This window comes from Corythoichthys intestinalis, chromosome 8, assembly GCF_030265065.1.
Source record: "Corythoichthys intestinalis isolate RoL2023-P3 chromosome 8, ASM3026506v1, whole genome shotgun sequence".
NCBI lineage: Eukaryota > Metazoa > Chordata > Actinopteri > Syngnathiformes > Syngnathidae > Corythoichthys > Corythoichthys intestinalis.
In genome coordinates this window covers 33750922-33775681 of record NC_080402.1, presented here as the reverse complement: position 1 = coordinate 33775681, position 24760 = coordinate 33750922, and the positions used below count along the sequence as shown (strand labels likewise).

Genomic DNA, 24760 nt, shown 5'->3' with positions numbered 1-24760 from the left:
GAGCTGTGACCACAGTAACAAAGGCTACTATCAGTAACACAATGTGCTGCCAGGGACTCACATCCTGCACTGCCAGACGTGTCCCCCTGCTGAAGAAAGTACGCTAGAGAGCATTTGGATGATCCAGAAGAGGACTGGGAGAATGTGTTATGGTCAGATGAACCCAAAATAAAACTTTCTGGTAGAAACACAGGTTCTCGTGTTTGGAGGAGAAAGAATACTTAATTGCATCTGAAGAACACCATACCCACTGTGAAGCATGGGGGTGGAAACATCATGCTTTGGGGCTGTTGTTCTGCAAAGGGACCAGGACGACTGATCCGTGTAAAGGAAAGAATGAATGGAGCCATGTATTGAGAGATTTTGAGTGAAAATCTCCTTCCATCAGCAAGGGCATTGAAGATGAGACGTGGCTGGGTCTTTCAGCATGACAATGATCCCAAACACACAGCCAGGGCAACAAAGGAGCGGCTTCATAAGAAGCATTTGAAGGTCCTGGAGTGGCCTAGCCAGTCTCCAGATCTCTACACCATAGAAAATCTGTGAAGGGAGTTGAAAGTCTGTGTTGCCCAATGACAGCCCCAAAACATCACTGCCTTAGAGGAGATCTGCATGGAGGAAAGGGCCAAAATACCAGCAACAGTGTGTGAAAAGCTTGTGAAGAGTTACAGAAAACGTTTGGCCTCCATTATTGCCAACAAAGGGTACATAACAAAGTATTGAGATGAACTTTTGCTATTGGCCAAATACTTATTTTCCGCCATCATTTGTAAATAAATTCTTTAAAAATCAAACAATGTGATTTTGTGTTTTTTTTTCCACTTTCTGTCTCTCATGGTTGAGGTTTACCCATGTTGACAATTATAGGCCTCTCTAATATTTTCAAGTGGGAGAACTTGCACAATTAGTGGTTGACGGAATACTTATTTGCCCCACTGTAGGAACATTATGTAGTGTTAGTTGTGACAATTAGCACACACATTAGCACACATGCTTATTGAGTTGTGATTAATGCTAAAACACTTGTGTGACACCAGAGAGCAACAGTATGTAAATCTGCAGAAGCACCTGCTAGACATTATTTTCATATGGCCTTCAGTAAGTGTATGTGTTAACCCCACTAATCTGAACACATGTTACATGGGGCCAGCAGTGTAACCGTGTCCCACGATGTGGTTTAGCCGCGACATAGATTAAGGGACTTGGGGACAATGGAAAAAAGTAATTACTAGTAAGTAATTATTAATTATTATTTACCATTTATTGGCATGAAGTGAAAAGACCTGAACAGCTCAGCTGAAATTAGATTGCGAGGTGACAAACTTAAATGTTAAAGATGAAATACTATGTACAGTTCATACTCATGGCCAAAAAGGTATATCGTCATGATACTGCTAAAAGGGTTTAGGGTTACTCTAAATCCTAACCCATGTCTAAAAAAAACCCATTGTTGCTCGTTTAATGTTCGCAAAAAGGCACTTGGAAGTTTTGGCAACATATTTTGTGGGCTGATGAAACCAAAGTTGAATTGTTTGGGAGTAACACACAACATCATGTGTGAAGGAAAAATGGAACAGCTCACCAACATCAACACCTCATCCTCACCATGTAGCATGGTGGAGGGAGCATCGTGATTTGGGGCTGTTTTGCTGTCTTAGGGCCTGGACAACTTGCAGTCATTAATGGAAACATGAATTCTAAAGTTTATTAGGATGTTTTGCAGGAAAACCTGAGGCTGTCGGTCAGACAGTTGAAGCTAAAAAGAGGATGGATGCTGCAACAAGACAATGATCCAAAACACAGAAGTAAATCAACCTCAGAATGGTTTCAAAAGAACAAAATACACGCTGTGGAGTGGCCAAGTCAAAGTCCTGACTTGAACCCCATTGAGATGCTATTGCATGACCTAAAGACAGCGATTCATGCCAGAAATCCCAGAAATCTGACTGGACTACAGCAGTTTTGTGGAGAACAAAGGGCCGAAATTAGTCCTGATCGATGTGCCAGACGGAAGTGTCTGGTTGAAGTTATTGGTGCCAACGGGGGGCCACAAAATATTAAATGTGATGGTTCACTTACTTATTTTCTCCCCCTTCTGTCATTGTTTGCATACTATCCTCATTAAAATATGAAAACCTATGTTTGCGTGGTTTTAGTTAAAGCAGACACTGTTTTTTCATCAGTGTGATTTTGACAAAGATCAGATCACGTTGGGTGGTGATTTTATGCGGAAATGTGAAAAATTCCAAAGGTTCAGATACTTTTTCATACCTCTGTATTATACTGTATATGCATGTGAGTGTATCTAATAGTTTTTGTTTGTTTTGGGGTTTTTTTGCATTTTGTTTCATATGCATAGATTAATGTTTCCAAACGACACATAATACATTTAAAAGCTTTTCGTTAATCTTCTTTCACATGGTAAAGCTTTTATTTCCACTCAATAATTTATTTTAGCGATTACAAGGATTCTGATCTGTTTAAGAAATTATTTTGTTGTACATTTATGAATGACTATGGCTGCTGAGAAAGAAAAACATTCTTCAGTTGTAATTCCATGGCTGGTTAATACAGCTGCCACACGCTTTAACACCATCATGGCAGATTAATGTTTGGGCCGGCCTTGGGTGGACCGGGAGCTCAGGGTGGTGTAAGGAGGGAGGGGGGTTACCACTGACCTAGAAATGGCAGTCTAGAATACATCTGCCTATGGCCTTTTGATTTTTAAAAGCGCACAGTCATCCCATCGTTCAACTAAACAGCTCTCTTTGGTCCCCCCCCCCCCCCCCCTTTTATTCCAGCTGAGTCCAGAGTCACATCTGCAGTCATTTTGGAGCACACGCTTGAACATCAACAAACAAATCCCCTCCCTGCATCAAGCAAGAACCACCCCAAAAAAGCAGCTTGATCTTTGTAGCTTTGTGTCAAATGTCAGACGTTCCACACTTTAACCCTGGGGATGATGGAATTTCAGATGGAATGTCACGTATACATAGATGCTACATCTCTCACTGTACACCAACTGAGCACAGGTCACAAGATTAAAAAGGAGATAAGTACAAAGACATCATAGAAAAATCAATGAACAAGCAGATTAAATTAGCAACAAAAAAACATTGATAAAGGCTTCTGCAAATTCCTTTATTTTGAATGCCTGAGTGCGTGACACCTTTAACACCTATGTAAAGTATTATATTCTTAAATGCATGTGCCTTGTTTAACTAAAGTACAATACAGTGATCTAGGGCTTCAGCTATCGAATATATTAGTAATCGAGTATTTGACTGAAAATTCCATCGATTAATCGAGTAATCGGAATAAAAAAATTTTAGGCAAAGCACAATTATAAATATACATGAGAAAACAAGACATTTCAGCCAATATTGACCCATTTTTAGTCAATGTCTTTATTTTAGATGAACATTATTGAAAAGCGCCAACAATTGCATCTCAGATGTGACAAAAAATAACATATTCACTGCTTTCACTCAAAAAACTTATCTTTGATCTTTTCTTTTATTTAAACTTACCTAAAAATGTCATTACTCCTGATAACACACATCACTTAAAAGTTAGGCGTTTTTCCCACGTGTTTCAATTGAATTTCCATTTGTGTCAAGCTAGTTAAATTTTAGGTTAGTCTAAATTGTAAGTCCTGATAGGATTTTGACTTTTTGCAGTGTTCAAAATAAATGTATAATACCTGCTGTATTGGAGCACATTAGGCACCTGTGCTACTTGGTGTTTTATCCAACAATGACTACTCAGCTAAAACTGACAATTATCTTGATTATGTTTTTATTTTACACCCTCATCATTCTACAGCGCTGTAACTTTTAACAGATTAAATAAAGCCTGTATGAAAGACACGTTAGCCACGCATCTATAGTAATCATAATTAATAGAAACCAGAGCTAACGTTACGTTAGCAAGGTACAGTAACGTTAATCTTATTGATTAGCGCTACGTTAACTTAATTTCACCTTGTCCTGAGTATCGCTCCTACGCTCTCGGAGTAATCAGGGTACCTTCGGTGGAGCTGCAGCATTGAAGATGTGCTGTAGTGTTATGCAAGCGCTGTCTAACACTGTATGCATGAAACATGTTTGCCTTGGTGTCCAGCTTGAAATGCTCCCACACTTTTGACATGTTCTGGTTTTTCTTGGCGCCTTTCTCTTTGTTTTCATCAGCTTATTCTTCGTTACCTCTATACTCATGCATGGTTGAAATCAAAATATCCGCCGCCTCTGTCTTCTTCCTGCACGCACGTGACGTCAGCGCGTTGTGCCGCATTAAAAGTACCCCGGGAAAACGTCATGCTTAGAGCTGGCATAATTAAACGATTCCTCGAGGCTGAGAAAATTCCTCGATCAATTTTTAAAAACGAGGTACTCGAATTATTCGAGTAATTGTTTCAGCTCTATATGATCATATTTTTATATCACGTGCTTGAAGGCAGCTACAATTTCAGCATGTAATTTTGATTCACACAAAACAGTTACGGTATATTCCCCCCACAGAAAAAAAGGGGGGGAAATCCTGAAAGAAAATGACTGACTGCATTTTAAATCACATTTGCAGTGTTATTATATTAAAATAAATGAAAGATCTTGAAACAAAATTTGTCAGACAAAAATAGTTTTGAATGGAAAATCAATTTAGAATCAAATCATGACCAATGCCAAGCATTGAAAGGCTTGCTCCTCTAAAATGTTTTGTATATGCATTTAAGCAATAAATACAGGTTGATAAAAATAAGCATTTTGTGTATCGGCCTATACAGTCTATAAAAATTGACTAAAATGAGAATTTTGCAGATTTTTGAGACATGTACAGTATTAATGTATGTACTATTACACATTGTGTTAATACGTACTGTATATCGTAACTATAAACAGCGTGAATAAAAACCGAAAATGTTTGAAAGAAAATGTTTGAATAGCAAGGACCACAAGTTAAACGTGTACCTCAAATTTTGTTCAGCATTCAGGGCATCTTACAAATATTTTATGTGTTTGTTCTCTCTCTCTGCATATTAGTGCTCAGGCCCAGATAAAGTGATGGAGCCAAAGAAGTGAAACGAACGGACTTTAGGTGTCAGTCTTGACCAAGCCTGGTATGAACTGTTCTGGCACCCATAAAGCATCCTAAAATGACTCTAAGAGGGTCAAAATACCTGCTCTGGGCTTGAATAAAATGTCACCCATGTTGTTAAGGCCTTTTTGGTGGCTTCCTTTGTTACTCAGGCTTCCTGCCGTTACATAGGAAGTGATTCCTCACTTATCGCTGTCAATGAGGACCAGAACTAACCGCATAAAGTGAAAAACCGTAAAGTAATTTCACCCAATTCCCCCCATTTTTAACATACATTTTTTTCTGTATCGTAATTTTCGGACTTTAAGTCGCAGTTTTTTTTCATAGTTTGGCGGGGGGTGTGACTTATACTCTGGAGCGACTTATGTGTGAAATTATTAACACATTATTATATCATTTCACAAGTTATTTTGGTGTTTTGCCGTGACACTGATGGTTTGGTAAAATTTTTAGCATGTTCTTTATGCTATAGTAATCTGAATAATTTAATAGCTATGTCACGTTAACATACCGGCCATGTTCGCATTTCGTTGTTCATGCATCATGTAACAATATCATACTGTACACTTATTCAGCATGTTGTTCTCTATTGTATTTTTTTGTTTTAAATTGCCTTTCAAGATGACCTATCTGTTCTATGTGTTGGATTTCATCAAGTAAATTTCCCCCCAAAATGCGACTTATATATGTTTTTTTCCTCTTCGATTGGTATTTTGTGGCTGGTGCGACTTATACTCAGGTGCAACTTATAGTCCGAAAAATACGGTATATATGATATCAATAAGTGTATATAAAACCCTATTAGTGCATATGTTATCATTAGAACATTAATGAATAGTTTTATATATATGTAAATGAAATAACAATAATATAATAACAAATATAAAATAATGTATAAATAATATGTACTGTACATTGATTCTCTCACTCTCTCATATGATACGCGTGTGTGTGCATGTGCCTGTAAGTGTACATACATACATAGATGTAAAAGTGTACCGGTACATAAAAATGTTTTTAAAACTCTTTTGTTCTTACAACAAGATACTTATAACAAGACTAAAAAATCTGTGACGCACTGAGGGCGCAAAAATTGAGCCACTAAGTAGCGAGGAACACTCATGTTCAAAAGCTGTCCAAACACTAATATTTTTAGGATCAGTTATTCTATCACTTATTCTATTAATTAATCTAATAAGACTGCATCTTTTCTGAACTTCAATTCAAAATATTTTTCCTTGAATACTTTTTATCATCTGATTATTTTTGTTAATTTGCTGGGGTTAAATACAACAAAACCATGTAAACAACAAATAAGCAGATGATGACAGTGATTTTTTTGTTTGTTTGTTTGTTTTTCTTAACAGAGTGCTGTTATTTGAGTTATGCTTTTTCAAAAGGTTATTTTTTCAATATATACCTTTTCATTTATACTTCTGAGTATGCTCAAGGTTCACCATTGTCACTTACAGATTAGTCATACTTAAGCCTGTCGCAATATGCAATAATTCAATTTATCGCACGGTAAATGAAAATGAAGGCGGTAATTTTCCCGCTGCGATTTATCGCTTCACGTGCGTGCGTACGTACCTGCGTGCATGCTGCAGATGTGCGGCGGATGTGCTGTTAAAAGTTCGTATTCCTTGTTACCAACAGCGCAATATGCTGTGATGAGGATTCACTCTGTTTTATTGACTTCTTGGTATGTTCGTTTTACGCATTTGAACCTAGCCTAAGGCTACCTCCATACTACAGGTCTTAATGCATGAATATGATTTTTTCGTGTTTTTCCGACTCGAGTGAGGCATTAACTGGACGGTCTGAACGTGACAAGTCGCATTGAACTGGACCATTTCAAATCCGATCTGGGTCACTTTCATATGTGGTCTAAAACCGATCTCAGCCACATTTTTCCAGAATGTGGCTGGCGGTCTGAACTTTCAAGTCTCCCGAATCGGAATTCATGCAGCAATGACATCAGCAAAGCGAAAGCGGCAGGCAGGATGGGAGCGATGTAGCTGTGCATTAGCTTCTAGCTTGAACTCTGCTTTATGCACAAAGTGGGCTTGAACACGGTCATAAAAAAATTAATGTAGAAAAGGATAAGCCTGATAATTTTCGATTTTAATTCTATGCGCCGAATGAGCAATATTTCTGTATTGCTTACATGGCCGAGACGGGGCAAATTGACACACCACGTCATGTCACGCACACAAGTCAAGGCTTATGTGCGTGCATGTATGTGCTCTATCAGTCCATATAAACTTTGAATAAAGGACTAAACGGGGATTATTAATGTCTCTTATTTGTGTCATCTTTTTGGAAATATATACATACAGCTAGCATGTGTAATTTGTTTGGATGCTTCTGCGCATGCAGTCACTTTGTTGAGCGCATCTCAGACTGCGAATTAGTGCGTATGCGTGATACTTGAATGGGCTCCATGGACAAAGGCAGTCTGAACAGGCACGCCAAAAAAAAAAAAAAGACATGACAAAATATCAGATTTGTGCATTAAGACCTGCAGTATTAGCCTAGCCTTATTAGTAAAGCCAAATTTTTGTTACCGATACTTAATTAATCTATTTTTCTCTGTTGTTGTTAAAGTGCAATTGTATGTGTTACTACAACTTTATACCTCTGTGCCCTAATGCTAAAGTTATTGAAGTGCAATTTATCCTTCCTTGAAATATGACATTTATTCTGTGTTCCTGTGCGGTATTGATATTGTTGTCTTTTACTTAAAAGAGGCATGGTCTATTGGTTTTTATTTAGGATTTCTTAAAAAGTATTTTTGAATTTAAGAGTAAACGTTTATTGCGTTTAAATGCGTGTACTTAATATTACTTAGTATTATTAATATATACTGTATTCTTACTGTGTTATTGCAAATTGGTTAAATAAAAAATTGGGGGGGGGGCGCAATAATATCGCATATCGCAATAATTTATGTGAGAATTTATCGCCCACTAAAATTTGTTATCGCCACAGGCTTAGTCATACTACATGATTGGAAAATATTATATTGTAACAGTCATTTTCATCATAAAAGTTTATCCTTATATACCGTACATAATACTGTATATACATATATTATGATTTCTCCCATTTAAATATTCTAGTGGTTTCCAGCAATGTATTTAGTGGTTCTTTTTAAGTAGCCTTTTCCTATTTGATGGTATCTCAACTACTCCTTGGGTTAATAAAACAGGAATAACAATTTGCTTAGCTAATCATGTTTGTTCTGCTCATTTGGAAAAAATTCCAAACTAGCTTATTTACAAACATTTCAGACTGGTTGGGAACTGAAATCCCTACAGCGCAGCCTCAATGACAAACACACATAGTGTTCATAACTGGATTAGCAATTTACTTGTTGTGGTGTTTGTAGTTTGCAGAGCTGTTTCTAATAGCCCCTATAGTATATAAGAAACAGGTCTCAGTACAATATCACTGTTTTTGTGTGATATTAAAGCGTTTATCATGAATTACAGGTTTATTATTGTAGGGTTAACACCTACAACTGCATAATAAATGACACTAATAACAATACATTTTGTGCAAGTTGTAGTTTGCAGAGCTGTTTCTCATATTTAGGCAAATCATCATTTTAAATGAAAATATATATATATATATATATATATATATATATATATATATATATATATTTATAATAAAAATAAAACAAAAAGCTCAGTTCCAAAGTTTATCACGCATAATTAAAACGTTAATCATAAAAACATTCGAGTAATAGCATGACTTCATTCACATACTTGTATTTGGGTGTGGTTTCAAGTAATTATACCTCTGTACCTTACTGTACGGTGCTCATTTACAGCACTGCAGGAGTTTTTTTTTTTCCTAGTTTCACCTTCAGATGTTTTTTTTTTTTTTTAGATCTTTAGATGTCCATTTAATGGTGTACTCAACTCAAACTCATTTCCATATAAACCAGGTACGTACCTTAAAAAAACACACACACATACATTCCCACACACACACAAATCGGAGAAAAACACAAACTATGAATTAATCCTTTCATGCATGAATAATAACTTTTTGACAACCTTCAAAGGGCACTCATTTAACTCTTTGGCTGCCAAAACGTTTAAGACATTAAAAATGGATTGGACGTGTAGCACCGTCAATGGCAATGAAAGCTATGCATTCATAGACAGTCCTCTCAGTTTAAATGAATTGGACATCGATAACCATCAATGACATGCAATAATTTAAAAACGATGAGGGGGGAAAAAAGTACTTGAGAGTGTTATTTTGGGGACGTAACTGGTGTGTATTTTAGTTTTCATTCATTCATTTAGCTGTTATTAACATATTATGAATTTATTTATAATTTATATATACGAATGATATTTTAAAAAGTACAATGATAAATAATGATTGGTAACACTTTGGTTAATACAATGATTAATAATGATTGCTAATACTTTGGTTTTAATAGCCATAATAGCCACTTGCCCCATCAAGGCTTAGCTTTTAAATAGCTGTCCACTGCAGCAACGACTGTCACTGAAAGGGTTAATAAAACAGAAGTTATTTTATGTTAACCTATGTTTTTGCCTAAAGGTCTCTACTCAAATGGGTTCAAAACTCTTTTATCTAATTTATGTATCTGGAATCTCCACGCGTCTGGCATGGCTCTCTTCCCATTCGACATCTGTCAGAAGGTGAAATGCCAAGTACTATCTAGAGCTGTCCCGACTAGTCGACGTAGTCGACAGCATCAATGACGTAAATGCGTCGACGAGCACACCATTCTGTCGACCGTTAATAAAGGGTTAAAAAATATATGAGTGGAAAGTTGAGAATGGCGGACGCTTGGGATTCAAGCGGGGAAAGCGGCACAAAGCCAAAAAAGCGCACCAGAGTGACCAACGCATGGACTTATTTCAACGAAACAAAGGAGGCTACACTGTCGTGTGCAGTCTATTCAATGCCAAGCTTGCATACAATGGCAGCTCGTCGGCTGTGAATGAACACCAGAAGCACCATCACCCAGGTATAAATTTGGAAGACGAAAGGAGACAACAAGCTGGCGGATCGTAAGTCCATATAACGACATTTTATATAGAAGTTGCCCTTATGTGGGTCGTACGACAGAGTATTATGGGCTAATGTCGGGCTAAGGTAGATGAATAAGCTGCTACGTACTTTACGTAGCGTGGTACCGCCTCCGTTAAACTCAACAATATTAAAAGCATCTAGTGTTTTAGAATCGATTTTATAAATAAGCATATCCTTATCAATTTGCTTCATCTACATCAAATTATAATCAATAGAAGAATTTATGCTAACGCCTCGTCGTAGCTCCCAGTGAAGGTACATGTACTATGCAATGTGCGAAGCGGCTCACAGTTACATTACTCCTACGTAATAATGCGACTTTTGTTTCTAGTAGCATTATTACGACTCTAATCTCGTTTTTTTTTTTTTTGTTTGTTTGTTTGTTTTTCCTTTGGCCCCAATACAGTCGCAGCGTCGTATCAACGTGCATCGTTAGGTTTTTTTCACGTACACTCCAGTGATACGAAACATTTATTTATTTACTCTGCTGGTGCTCACTCTAATGCTGAGAACAATACAGTGGTATCTCTACATCCGAAGTTAATTCGTTCCAGGACCTTGTTTGTAAGTCCAGATGGTCATATGTCGAACAGGACTTTTCTATAAGGATACATTATAATTTCATTAATTTGTTCCACAGCCCGAAAACCTACACTAAAGTCTCAATAAATATTGATGTTACTATTGCAAATATGAATTACAAAGAGCATAACAAATACATTATGAATAAAATTTATAACGATAATATAATAATAGCAATAATAATATCAATACCTGTAATAATGTAACACACCGGGTTCTAATGTGGCGACTGCATCGCGTAGCTTACTTGATAGAGTGAGCCTTTTTAGTTTCACTTTCCCCTTGTTTACTTGCTGCGGGGGACACTACGCACAAGTTGATGGAATAAATGATTAGAAACCTGACGAAGCTGGCGATTTCTTTGGCGATGTTACCACAATAATAATTGCCATCCTAACTTATAAAGACTGGTGAACGGAGGAGGACCGTCATAGACCGTCTACATCTGTATTGTTCAGCGAGCCACATCACGGATGCGTACCCCACGCTCATATTTTTCTATCATATCTATTATAATGTCAATGGTAAAAGCATCGCCTTTTCTTCTTTTTTTTTCACCACCTGCACTAACATTGTTGGAACCCATGTTGATTTCCCTCACAAGAAAATCTGCCATACGTTCGTCTTTCAGAAAAGCAAAGAAACTGCGGTGCTGTTATAGATCGTCGTATTAAGAGCATTTTACGTCGGATGTCGAAAAGATCGTGTGTCGCAACGATCGTATGTCGAGGTACCGCTGTATTGACATTTCACAACAACAACAAAAAAGTAAGAATTGTGTTGAATCCTGTTGGAAAAGTGAAGTCACAGTGTTCTGAATCAGTTTACATTCCATTCTTTTGCACTAATTAATGTCATCAGCATTTGACCTCATTGTTCTTTTGTGATTAATGTTATTTATGTGTTTATTTGTACTTTAATAAAGAATTTAGGTGTTCCAAAATGTTTTTATGAATTAATAATCGTCAACAAAAATGCAATTGCAACATTAGTTAAAAAACAAAAAACAAATAGCAATAAAAAAAAGTTTAATTAAAAAAATAGTCGACTAATCGTTAAAAAAGTCTGACGACTAATCAGGAGAATCGTTTGGGACAGCCCTAGGGCTATCGACATGTCATAGTGGTATCGATGCTAAAACAGTACAGACAATCGTTATGAGCCGATTGTCTGTACTGTTACAGTTTAATAACTATTTTAACTTGATTTTACTAAGAAGGGTAACCAATAGCTGGATATATTAGGAACACGATATAATTCAATTCAGTTTTGCTCCACTGTAGAGTAGGGGTGTGACAAAATATCGAAATGGTGATATATCGTGATACGTCCCAAAACGTTATCGATATGCTCCTGTCAAGAATATCGAGATATCGTTTTAAAAAGGTGTCAATGTTTTTTTTTTTTTTTAAGGAACCATAAAGTTGCTACCAAAATCTTCCACCGTAATAGTGTCTCAGTTAAATGCCATTGACGGTGCTCGACGCCCAATCCATTTAGACTGAGAACGTTCGTTCATTCAAAACCAGAGCATTCAGTCATTTGGTCTGATTTTCGGGGCATTTACACATCTTTTGCTGTTCATTTTAGGATATTTACAGGTCATTTCCTGTTGAGTTTGAGTCACTGTCTATTCATTTGGGTGATTCCCAGGTCACGTCCTGTTCTGTAACTCAAAATAAACAGGAAGTTACCCATAAAATACCCCCAAATCAACGGGAAGTACCGTATCGGCCCGAATATATGACTGCCTTGATTATAAGACAACTCCCTCTTTTTCAAGACTCAAGTTGGAAAAAAGACTTTTTGAACACCAAATTAATTTTATACAGAAAATAATTACAGTACATCTGAAACAAATGATTATAACAATATATTTGAGAGAAAAAGCATGTTATTTTGCCTCATTCAAATCTTAATATCTGAACATTTAAATATGTAAACTAAAGTGCAATCGCATTCGTAAATGAATGGCTTCTGGTTTTTGAAATGTAAATAAACCAATCTATTGTGACGAAACAACAAAATTGCAATAACTCCATTAACCATTAAAGTGAAGTCGAACTGTAACTATAGTCTTGAAGCAAATCTGAATAAGGAAAAACATTGCAATAAAATATTGCAAACTGGTTAAACTTGAGAGGGGCTGAGATCTGTCATGCCAGAACATCGCTTCAATGATATCTGCCGTCATCTAGCGTCATGAATGGGGAGAGTAGCATATATCTGTCATGACAGAACATCGCTTCAATGATATCTGGCGCCATCTAGCGTCGTGAATGGGTATAATGTCTAGACCGCGAATATAATGCGACCCCCTCTTTTCAATCTTATCTCAATGCAAAAAACACCATCTTATATTCGGGCCAATATGGTAACTGAAAATCAACAGGTAAATGACCTTAAATGGCCTAAAATTACCTCATTGCCTGGCATTGGCTGCCACTGACAGCCATAGACATCCAATCCGTTTGAACTGGGAGGGTGGCAGCGAATGAACATTCGTTCATTCGCTGCCATCCCTCCCACTTCAAACGGATTGAACGTCTACTAGTGATAAACTCATTCCAATTCACAGTAGAAATGTGTTTTTCTGTTTATTAGTTGTTTGTAGAAAACCCCAGAATGGTTTCCTGACCAATGTATCGATAATCGTTGTATCGGCATATCGTCAGATCATCGTTATCGTGAGCTTTGTATCGCAAATCGTATCGTATCGTGAGGTACCAAGAGGTTCCCACTCCTACTGTAGAGTATTATCACCTGTGGTTATTCAAGACATCGTAAGTTAACTGTTGCAGACAAGTGTGGAGATGGAACTTGCCCCGTTTGTGTGCCACGTAGAAGCTGCGATGCCACAGTGGCAGGCGAACACAAACAAGTGCACTGAGTTTTCACATCATCAGCACACAAAGAGCATTTTGTTGAAGAAAAGAACGGACACAAACAATGAGAGATATATAAAGCGCGTGCACAGTGAAGCACACAGTTCAATAACTGATTAAAAACAGACATAGAAAAACCATAAAGTGCCTACTTTTTTTCCACTCGGAAATCTTGTGACACTAGTGTTCAAGTGTTTGCTGTACTTGGTCGAATGATGATAGTAGTGGCAGACACGAGCGGTTTTGTTTACGTCAAGTGAGTTACACGAGCTTCTCGTGAAAAAATAAATAAATCTCGCTCGTGTCGTGTCGTGTCACAAGCCGGTCTTACCCGAGTGTCTCGTCGTCTTGACGCCTCTAGAACGTCGCGCAGTAGCACACCTCCTCGCCTTCGTGCCAATGGTTTGCCGACTTCACACCGGCTCCGCTTTTTGTATTTATGTGTGGAAACCAGAAGCAGCCAGTTTTGTGCGGAGCCGCTGCCTCTTCATTGGTTAAACATGAGCGCGCGGTGATGTCACGACCCTGCCCACCGCGTGCACACTGGTGCGCTCAGTGAAAACACAAACAAACACCCGCTCGAGGACGGAGACTGCCCAATTGATCCCATTAGGAACATTTATGGTACTTCAGAATAAAAACAGTATTTTTCCACCGCAAATGCAAAAAAAATTCTGCTTTTGTTCTTTTCTTTTTTTGTGTGTGTAAGTAAATCAAGTTACCATTCTGGGTTACGAAATCTGGCAGGATTTGTGAAATATTGGCAGTTTTGAAGGAACCACATGACTTATCATGCGGAAAACGTTTCTTGAGTATTTAGATAGAGGCAGGCGTTAATTTGTGGCAGATCCTGCCGGAACAAGATCCGGCACCTTTTGATTTTGGCTTCCCTGTATTCCGGGCAGGGCTGCCAACAGACTTGCAGGGGCCCGGGGACAACAGACCATTTTAGGGCCCCCACCCCACCCCTGACACGACAACATACGCAGTACTTTTAATGCTTTGCAAGCATTGACAGAGTACATTTTCAAATTATTTGAGATGGACAGTTAAATTTAACAGACCGTAATGTGATGTGACACAATATAAACAAACAATTTCCATCTATTGTCCCATGTAGGCTACAATACAATACAGCTGAGAGCGCTATGCCTGCCTGCTAAGCAAAAAAAAAAACAGTATAACCAGGGGTGCACATATTTTTTTTGCCCAGGTTCTCAGAGGAGGACCTGGAGATGTGACTTGGTCCTCATTGAGCTTGAGAGCCGACCTGCCTGATGCGATAAAATTATGACAAGCTTTACTTAGAGCCAATTACCTTTAATTAATTATATTAACAATTAATGCTTGATTAACATCAACTGGCACAACAAAATTGCCATTACTTTGAAGTGAAACGTAAAGAAATAAACATAAAAGCACTAATTCAAAATCAAGGGTATTATGCTGCTCCCACATTAACTCCAAGCCTTTGTAAAAGTGGGATGTCGTCCTCATAAGAGCTCATTGAACGTGCATGTTTAGCTTTGTGAAGTGCGAGCAAAATCACGTTTGTCAGTGCATGGCGCTGTTCTTCAACTTTATTCCGCCACTTGTCTATAGGGCGAGTGGGGTCCTGTCTGACATCGATAGTTTGCTTAATTGCCACATGCTGTTTTTTTCGTGCTTTTCAAAGTTTGGATGGCTGAAATTCTTTGACCCTACATAAAATGCGCTGCTCTTATCAGCGACATTGGGATTCTCACGGCAAATTTTCTACCACATTTCCGTGCGAGCATCATTTGCTTCTAGCCATGGTACCTCCTGCAACCACTTTTCAGCAAAAGTCCTTTTTTTTCAGTAGCTCCGGTGACGTCTCTGTCATCTGTCTGTCTGTCTTTTGACAGGAGTGGGGGAACACGGAAATAATTACTCAGTGGGGCCTGCCTCTTTGACATTTTGAGAAGTGATTTTCTCGTGTCCGCCGCAAATACAGTGATCAGCCATCGGTATGCAAAAGCGTATGGAAGCCGTTGAGGGCCAGCGCGTTTGTCTACGTCCAGTACGCATGCGCGCATGCGGACCACTTATGTGCACCCGAGTATAACTAAACATCCTGTACCTGCCCCCTCAACATCTCCGTCTTTCTCCTCGGCTCAACGCGAGCAGCATGTCTTGTCAAACCGCAGCTCAATAGACCCCAATCACATGACGTCACAACTCCGCCCCCTGACTGGTGCCCCCATATTGTCCGTCAGCTCATCGTGTTTACATATTACCGCTACGTACATTCCGCCTATTACTGCGTGTTTTTCTGCTTGTCTGAGGAATCACCGTCTAGTAAACGAACCCAAAAACCTTCCTGACAATCTTTAACATTGATTAATCAAAATGGTGTAGGCATGTGTGGAGGTTGGTTGCAGTAACAGAGAAGATAAACGGTCATTTTAGTAGTTGCTTTGTGCCCATTGTTAAAAGGGTAAATCTCGAAAGCAGCACGGTTTGTTTTATCTCGGTCCATGATGCGTTTGTGTCGACAGCCGTTAGCAGCGAAAACATCAATATGATGCCAACACGATTGCAGACATCATCAGACGGAGACAACGAAGCTCGTCGCCACGGTCGCATAGCAAGAAGGTGAGCTCAACAACAGGTGTTGTGCCGAAAAATAGCCGCCCTGCATGAAATGTCCCCCCCTGACGGGAGCGCCCACACGGAAACGACTTTCTTGTACCGTGAATATGTATTATTTTACTCTGCTTGAACTAATAAATGTCATACCTGTGTGATTGTCATTGGGATATGGTCGCGAAAACCTGTAGACTAATACATTCCTGTTCAAAGATGGTTATATGGCCCAGTCCACGATTTGTTACAGTACTAATATTTTGTGTAATTTAATTAATTAAAACTGATCTTACAGTCGTAAATGCATTACTGTAATGCGTCCATGAAAACATTTGATGTTTTCACGTCAATAAAGCGTTATAAATAAGCGCTCCCATCAGGGGGGACATTTCATGCGGGGCATCTATTTTTCGGCACGCACCGGCCCGTTGTCGATTAAGTTTTATTTTACAATCGTGACAACAGTGATACTCAGATGACCAAATATCGGTTTATATTCGGGCCGGTGCCGATTTTGGGTACCCGACTCCTCATCGTGACATAAACTGGAGAATGATTGGAAATTTGGTGGTCTCAGGACAAGCTCTGACGCACGGGACGGGATCGGACGGGAGGAAACATCGGTTTGGGCATCAAATATGGATCTGGCGACTGGATCGACCGAAGCTTTTCCAAATAAAGGCTTTTATGCAACTCATCCAATGAGTTTACAGCGTCTGAAAGCACCGGGGTTTCCGTAATTTGCAAGTGAATCAACCTTTAAAAACTACAATCAATCACAATACAGACACACAATGACGGACAATATGGCGGCACAATGCAGCGATCACGTGATTGTGTGACGTTGGTGATTGGGGTCTATAGGCTACAAGCAGCCGGTGACAGACTCGAATCGGGCTTTGGTCGAGGTGATCGCGAATGTAGACATTCAGTGTTAGCGGCTGTTGTTCACTTACCAACATCACCATGCACAGCCAAATGTAGCTCTAATTCTCTGGCTTCTTGTCCCACTTTTAAGAAATTAATCATTTTTTCTTTTTTCTTTTCTTTTCTATTTGAGTTTTGCAGGTTAGCAAATACACACAGTTTAAAGTTATGCTAACACTGCAGGGCGGACTTTCAGTAGCAAAATTGGTGGCATGTTCCCAGAGGTTGCGCTAGACTTTTTCGTTGTCTGTCATTTTGACTGACAGGGTCATAAAAATCCGGTCGTAATCTATTTTTACCCGTCACTTAAATTTTTAAAATGATGATAATGACATTGTGGTGACCCTTTGTTTGGCATAATTCACCTTCCGTACTTGTGTGTCCATTTGGCCGAGCGCGTTACCGGCTACGACACAGTCACGTGACAGAGACACTTAAGAGCCGTGCGCGTTCCGGCTTGAATAGAGAGTTCACAGAGAGCAGCAGAGCTACAGCGGCTGGACACAGCAATTCGAGCTAACAAGACTCTTTACATTGCATACCGCTTCAACATATTCAATAGTATTTAGTTTTCATTCATTTTAAATTAATATTCTGTCTGAACAAGCTTAACAGAGAATCCACACCGTGCCATCATCACACATCAAGCAGATGAGGTTACATATGGAACAATGAAATTAACAGTTCACCTGCTGTGGCCTGAACGCAGTCTCACACTTTCCTCCTGGTGCGCATGGACTTGAATTGCGTGCCTGCTTGTGCAGTCCCTCTTTTTTCACCTCTTTTATCAACACCATCGTCGTTTTGGGGCTTTTTGAAGAAACTTCGGACACTCAGTTGCCTTGACATTTTTCAGAGTAAGGCCAACGACGTCATGCATCAAGAGAGACAATAGCTAATTAATATGCTCACTCGCCACCCTGTGGTCTGGGGTGTGAATTGCAACCTGTCAAAATGACAGATGAACTTCAGTTTTTTCCGTCACCGTTTTAAAAAATCAGTCAACTACGGAAAATATTCGGTTAACGCGACCCCTGCATGTTCCCCACCTCCACAGCATTGGACGTTTTTTTTACATTACTCACAGTGGCTGCTGCTGGTAGGAAAAAAAAAAATTTTAATATTCCTCATATTCAAAGGGGGTGGAGGAGGCAACATATTATCGACATGTTGTATAAGTCATCAACCAATCAAACGTGCGTTTGAGGAAAAAAATGGCACATTCTGGCAAAGGCTGGCAAATTCAGCAAGTGAAATGGGGTAAATGTAAGTATGAACATAATGAAAATAATTCACTTAATAATGGTAGGGTCAATTCTATCCTTACAACATATGGGAAGACAATCTAAATTTCCTAAGTAACTGAACTCATGATATAATGCAAATAAGGTTGCTTAAAAGTTGGTGGGGACACTTTCAGCATCCTGAAAAGTTGGTTGTGTTATGTCTCTGCCATCCCTATGCATCCTTCAAAGAAGGGAGAAAGGGAGGGGAAGACGTTAATATGATTAAGGTTTTTTGACTGCCATTTTTTAACTAACTACTAACTAATTGCCTGCTATTGACAACGGCAGATCATTCTTGCAGATCAGCAAATGGTGGCTGCCATCCTTTCTCGTCAAAATGAGCTAATGAAAAGTTTTAAAACATTTCACATATCTTTTGGTGCTTTTTGTAAGATACACTAAGGGCCTATTCAGTTCACATGACGCTAGTTCCAACACCATGCTATTTTTTTTCTCCCCAAAATTATGGACATGGGGTAATTTGTGCCACAAGTGCTGAGGTAAGTCATTTCAGTTGCAAAGTAATAAAAACTGACACAACTCACCCCACCCCACTCTACTCTTTTTATATCATCAGGATAACCAGGAGTAAACTTAAAATTTTTTACCTGGGGCCTGTGATTTCTAGGCCCCCCCCAAAAAACCTTATGGAAAACTGAAAAATAACTTTTTCTTCTATTAGAAATTTCTTATTGTTCTTTTAGTATTTATTAACGCACTTAAACATACTGTATTAAAATGTTTAATCTGGCATGATTGTTTAAATGCTCCCTACTTTCAACAACTACTCATATGCTGCATGTACTGACATGGTTCGGAATGGCAGCGTTAAAATGAACAACTTTATGCAGTTGTTAGACTGTATAGTGCAGTCATAAACTGTAGTGATGCAGGGGAAAAAGAAAAGAAATGAAAAAAGAAGAAACACTTTTCAGAAGGTTTTAACCTATTTCATGGTCATGAATGTGTAAAACCGACAAAGACAGCACCAGGGTCATATGCTATTGCAAGCACTGTTGCTACTGGCAAGGTTAAGTGGCGTGGCGAGAGAGGCACAAGATACATTTTTAATCGCATAGGTATGAGTTTTTAATCCTTTGAATTGCTTAACCATATTATACTGTATCTTTTATCAATCTTCAAATACAGTAGAAACATTTAAATCAATTAATAAAAATAATCATTGATTTTTAAAAACATTTTGGAGAGAATTCATTAATTTGATAGCATGGAGTCAGATTTGATGTTTGGGTTGTTTTATTTTTAACTGTACAACTCTGCATGAATTTCTTACCATGTGCAAAAAAAGTATGTACTGTTTATTTTACCTGTAATAAATCTAGGTTCTAGTTAATATTGTTGGTCCAAAACACAATCTAGTCTATTTGCATGCAGACCTGATGTGACCTGAACTGTTAGCTTAACAATGTGCCGTGTAACAGCCGTAATGTTATGCACAAAGTCTGCATAACTGGATTAGCAACTTTCATGAAGATGTTAATTGCCCTCGGGGTACTATATAGAACTTGGAGTTCAGCCAAGGTTATGGATAAATCCAAAAAGATCAAATCCTGTCATCTGTACTTTCCCAAAGGAGCATTTTTCTGAAAGTTCAGCTCAGCAAGCAATCAACAGAATAACTGTGCCCATGTTTTTTTTTCTTTGTAGTTTTTTTTTTCTCCTTGACCCCCACAGAAGTGTTCAAATAACTACTAAAAATAAAATAAAGGCATATAAATAGGAATAAGAGAAGATCCAACCAAACACAAAAAAGTTTTATCACTTAAGCCATCAATGAGCAATAGATCATTGGCACCTTTAATAGGGTTGCCCCGGCATTGTGCCTGGTTTTGTATCGGTTTGAAATGTTTCTATGGTCTATGCTGATAAAAAAATAAATAAATAAACTTGACATTTTGCACTCAGAATGTTTCTTGAGCATAATCCGGCAAGAATGGTACATACACCAAAACCAGATTTAATAAGGAACGATTGAATGGATGAATCTGCAAATAAAGAGCGTATGTGATCATCAGTGAAAGGGATGAGATCACACGGGGCTGGCTGTTGCATGGCAATGTCCCTGAATTCTCGAAAACTAATTGCTTGTAAACTATGGAAAGGAGGTGGAACAAATGGAAAGTGTAGTGGGGTGCTTTATATACAGTACACCAAGAGTGAACTCAGCAATTATCTGATCAATCTTCTCAGTTTGTAAATTAAGCAAGGATAAGCGGTACAGGAGATAAATGAATGAATGTATGTGTTTCTGACCCCTGATGTTATACAGACTATATCCTGTCATTTGTGAATGCTGTCAGGTACGAGACAGGGCGAACCAGTTGCGTATCACGAACACAGGGTTTTATTAAGGTTGGTAGGCAATGGACACTAATTGGAACTGGAGGAATGGCGTGGTCGTGTAAAGCAGATCAGGCTGACCAGGGTGATCGCGTTGGAGAATTGGCGTCGTCAGGACGAGCAGGCTGAAGAGCTGGCATAGTCAAATCAAGCAAGACTGTTTGTGCTGGCTGGAGAGTTGGCATAGTTGGGTCAAGCAAAAAAAGGCTGAGCAGGTCAATTGGTCGAGGACAGTCAACAAGCAGGAGTGTGCTGTCTTGCTGGAGATCTGACACTGACTGTTTGGTGGCTGTGCCTTAAAAGCACAGCTGTTAACAGTTTGCAGGTGATGATAGGTGTGATTGGAAGATGAGCTTCATGATTGGTGGAGTGGCAGCAGGCTGAGTGTTCTGGAATAGTGGATAAGGGCCAGGCTCATGGCAAATGCTATGCCAACTTAATGCTATAGTTGCTATTTAAATAACAACAACAACAACAAACTATTGTAAACATCATTTAGTTCTTGGAATTTAATTAATTTGCCAACTGAGTGTGCTGGTTGCTCAGACATATCAAAACATATTTTCATTGACAACACGTCAACTGAACAGACAGTTGGTATTTTAACAAAGCTCTTTGTTGAATGCACCGTTCTGTAATAGAATATTGATGTTTGTATGAGGAGTCATTTTTTTTGTCTCTGAGCAGGATATCCTCTGGGAAGCAGATGCTTTTTCTTATGTGGGCTCTTTATACTGCTCCTAAAGGCCATCCCTAGATGTTTTGTCTAAACAAGCATGGATCCATTCATCGACCGGGGGATTATGATTGGAGGGTTGCACTGCTCAAATTAAATCAGAGTGGTTTGAGTGTGACTCAATCAAAATTCATCTTTTAGGGTTGCCTCCCATCCTGTCCTAGAATTAGTTTGGCCATTGTTGCAAGGATGCACAGGGATCCAGAAAATCAAGGCTTTATTTGGAAGCCCTCCAGGTCAAACAATTGTTTTTACCGATGATTGCATTAGGCCACCTAACAAATGTTTACTGCAGCTCTCCAAGTATCATTATAATGGCCAATATAAAAATACAGGCACATAATAGGGCCAAGTGTTCAGTTTAGGGTGAAACGAATTACCAAATAAATTAAGAAATTCTATTATGAACAGGTACAGTAGAGGCAAAATGTCTTGTTTCAAATCTTCCCTCAGATTATTTTTGAAAGCTTGAACTGCATTTTCATACTTCCAGTAGCATTTGAGAATGAAATTTCTTCCTTCAAAGTTTAGTCTGGCTGCGATCATTGATTCAATGGGTTTAATCTACAAAGAAATCCATAGACAATTTGGTTACCAGCTGCATAAAGGGCTGGTGAAGACTTGAAATCATGAGCATTTTACTTGGTCAAATTGTATTGAATGCATAATTCACTCTCAAAACTCACATTACCAAAAAATTCTTTGACCGCATGATGTTGGAGTTATTGCCATAGCACCTTACCAACGAGGGGCGCGCCTCGCTGCCGGCCGCTACCTGATGATGTCAATTCCCGAAGACCTCACCAGCACTCCAATACGAAAGTACAGCATCACGCTATCCTCGCCAAACATTTTCTGTGTTTTATTCGCGAGATTCATCTTGCCATCTCAATGTGTAGCGATGAATTGCTCATATGAAGGTTCAAGACTCAATGAGTGGCCCAAAAAAACTTTTTCTGCAAGGATTTGACCATCTTTTGTGACAGTCAAATGGAAGAACATCTCCCCGGCTCCTAGATTGCGTCTTTGTTTTCAACATTTCAGCGAAGACAGTTTTGGAAGCCTAGGAGGATACAACCTCGGTTTTTCAAAGAGGTAAGTAGACCTTGTTGATATAGGAGGGCAAAACCAACTGTCTGTTCGTTGAAGTGCGAGCTGCTTTTTTGTTGTTGTTGTTGCTTACTTGTTGTTGCTTACTTGTCATAAGACAGCTGACAGGTTGTCTAGTCATGTCAATTTGATACATTTATTACTGCATCGATATAACTACTCGTCTGTTTTTGCAATTACTGATAATTAACGTATTGGTAGGAATATAAGACAGCCCTGATTATAAGACGACCCCCTTACTGATAATTACCGTATTGGCCCGAATATAAGACGTCCCTGATTATAAGACGACCCCTTCTTTTTCAAGACTCAAGTTTGAAAAAAAGACTTTTTGAACACCAAATTAATTTTTATACAGAAATTACAGTACATCTGAAACAAATGATTATAACAATATATTTGAGAGAAAAAGCATGTTATTTTGCCTCATTCAAATCTTAATATCTGAACATTTAAATATGTAAACTAAAGTGCAATCACATTCGTAAATGAATGGCTTCTGGTTTTTGAAATGTAAATAAACCAATCTATTCTGATAAAACAACAAAATTGCAATAACAGCATTAACCATCAAAGTGAAGTCTAACTGTAACTGTAGTCTTGAAACAAATCTGAATAAGGAAAAACATTGCAATAAAATAATGCAAACTGGTTAAACTTTAGAGTAGCTGAGGTCTGTCATGACAGAACATCGCTTCAATGATATCTGGCACCATCTAGCGTCGTGAATGGGTATAACGTATAGACCGCGAATATAAGACGACCCCCACTTTTTCAGTCTTATTTCAATGCAAAAAACAGTTTTATATTCGAGCCAATACAGTATATCACAGAATGACTGGAGAAAGAAAGGTTCAGAGAGAAATCACGATGCTAGACATAGGCCGACCACTCTTATTTTCGTGAAATGTCGAGCTACCAACCGGCGTCATCACCAACATCTGCTGTGCTGAGTAAATTGTCATCAACCGACACCTCAAGTTCGAACATGTAGGGATTAATTGTAAATAATCTTTCCTGACAGCCTTTGCCATTATTGGCGTCACAAAAGAGCGATCCTGAATGGTTACTTTCATTGGAAATATCACTGATATCATTGCTGCTGCTGCTATGCTCGCTGTGGATAGTCTTCTGTTGCATTCGGGAAATTACATCACACTTCCAGTTTTGGGAATGCAGTATTGACGGAGTGCTAAAATACTTAAAAAACGCAACTTATCCTCGCAGTTACGCGTTAGAATGACATGGTTGTTTCGATTAACTCGTCCAATTCATAAAATTACACCAACATCCGAGCGCAGAAAGAAGGGCAAACCGGAAGTTGGAACCAATGTTTATTGAAGGTTTTGAGTGGTTGGCAATATGTGCCAGGAGAAGCGGGGAGGCAGTGATACTGTATTTGGAAAACAAAAGGCAAATTGAGCTCAATCAAGGACTCTCTGAATACTGAGTAGAAGCTGGATATGGCTGGATTTTAAAACTCGTTAAGTCGTTTATCTGGTGATGAAGTGAGGCCAAGGACTGGTTCACTCATTTGTCCAATTCTGTAATCAGAATGTTGACACACCCACACACACTAGGAGGAAGAGAGGCCCTAACAGTTGTTTTCTGACACATGCACTTAAACTGGGTGCGGCTCATTAAGGTGTGCATTTAACTCTACCAGCGGTGTCTGTGTTCAACTCACTTAATTTACACCACTCCAGGAGTGATTTTAACACTGGTAGTATTAAAGCAACACCCAAATCAACACCGATCAACTCAAAATAATTTAAACCACAAAAATCTACTGTAAAGATTCTGGTTTTTACGCACTTTATTGTTATGGGTATTATTTTAGTTATTGTAAAAATGTTGTAAAATCAATTACATTAGGTTATTTGTGTTTGGATCGTTAGTGTGCAGACCAAAATCAAATCAGTGTAGTAAGTAACATTCATGAGACCCAAACTAACATAAAATTATTGTTTTTATCAAGTCTATTATCGTAATTTTCGGACTATAAACGGATACCTTTTTCCCTCATTTTGAATCCTGCGGCCTATAGTCCAGTCTGGCTTATTTGTTTATAGCTAACACTTTATTTG

At 38.6% G+C, this 24760-nt stretch overlaps 1 protein-coding gene across 1 annotated transcript in view; it reads right to left on the bottom strand.

Annotated features, from left to right (window-relative positions):
- The window catches only part of smox (spermine oxidase), a 30931-nt gene extending 16827 nt beyond the window's left edge, over positions 1-14104 (bottom strand). Inside the window, exon 1 of the mRNA XM_057844102.1 lies at positions 13978-14104. The gene's annotated coding sequence lies outside the window, so the exon portion shown is untranslated. The remainder of the gene's footprint in view (positions 1-13977) is intronic.
- Between the last annotated feature and the right edge of the window lie 10656 nt (positions 14105-24760).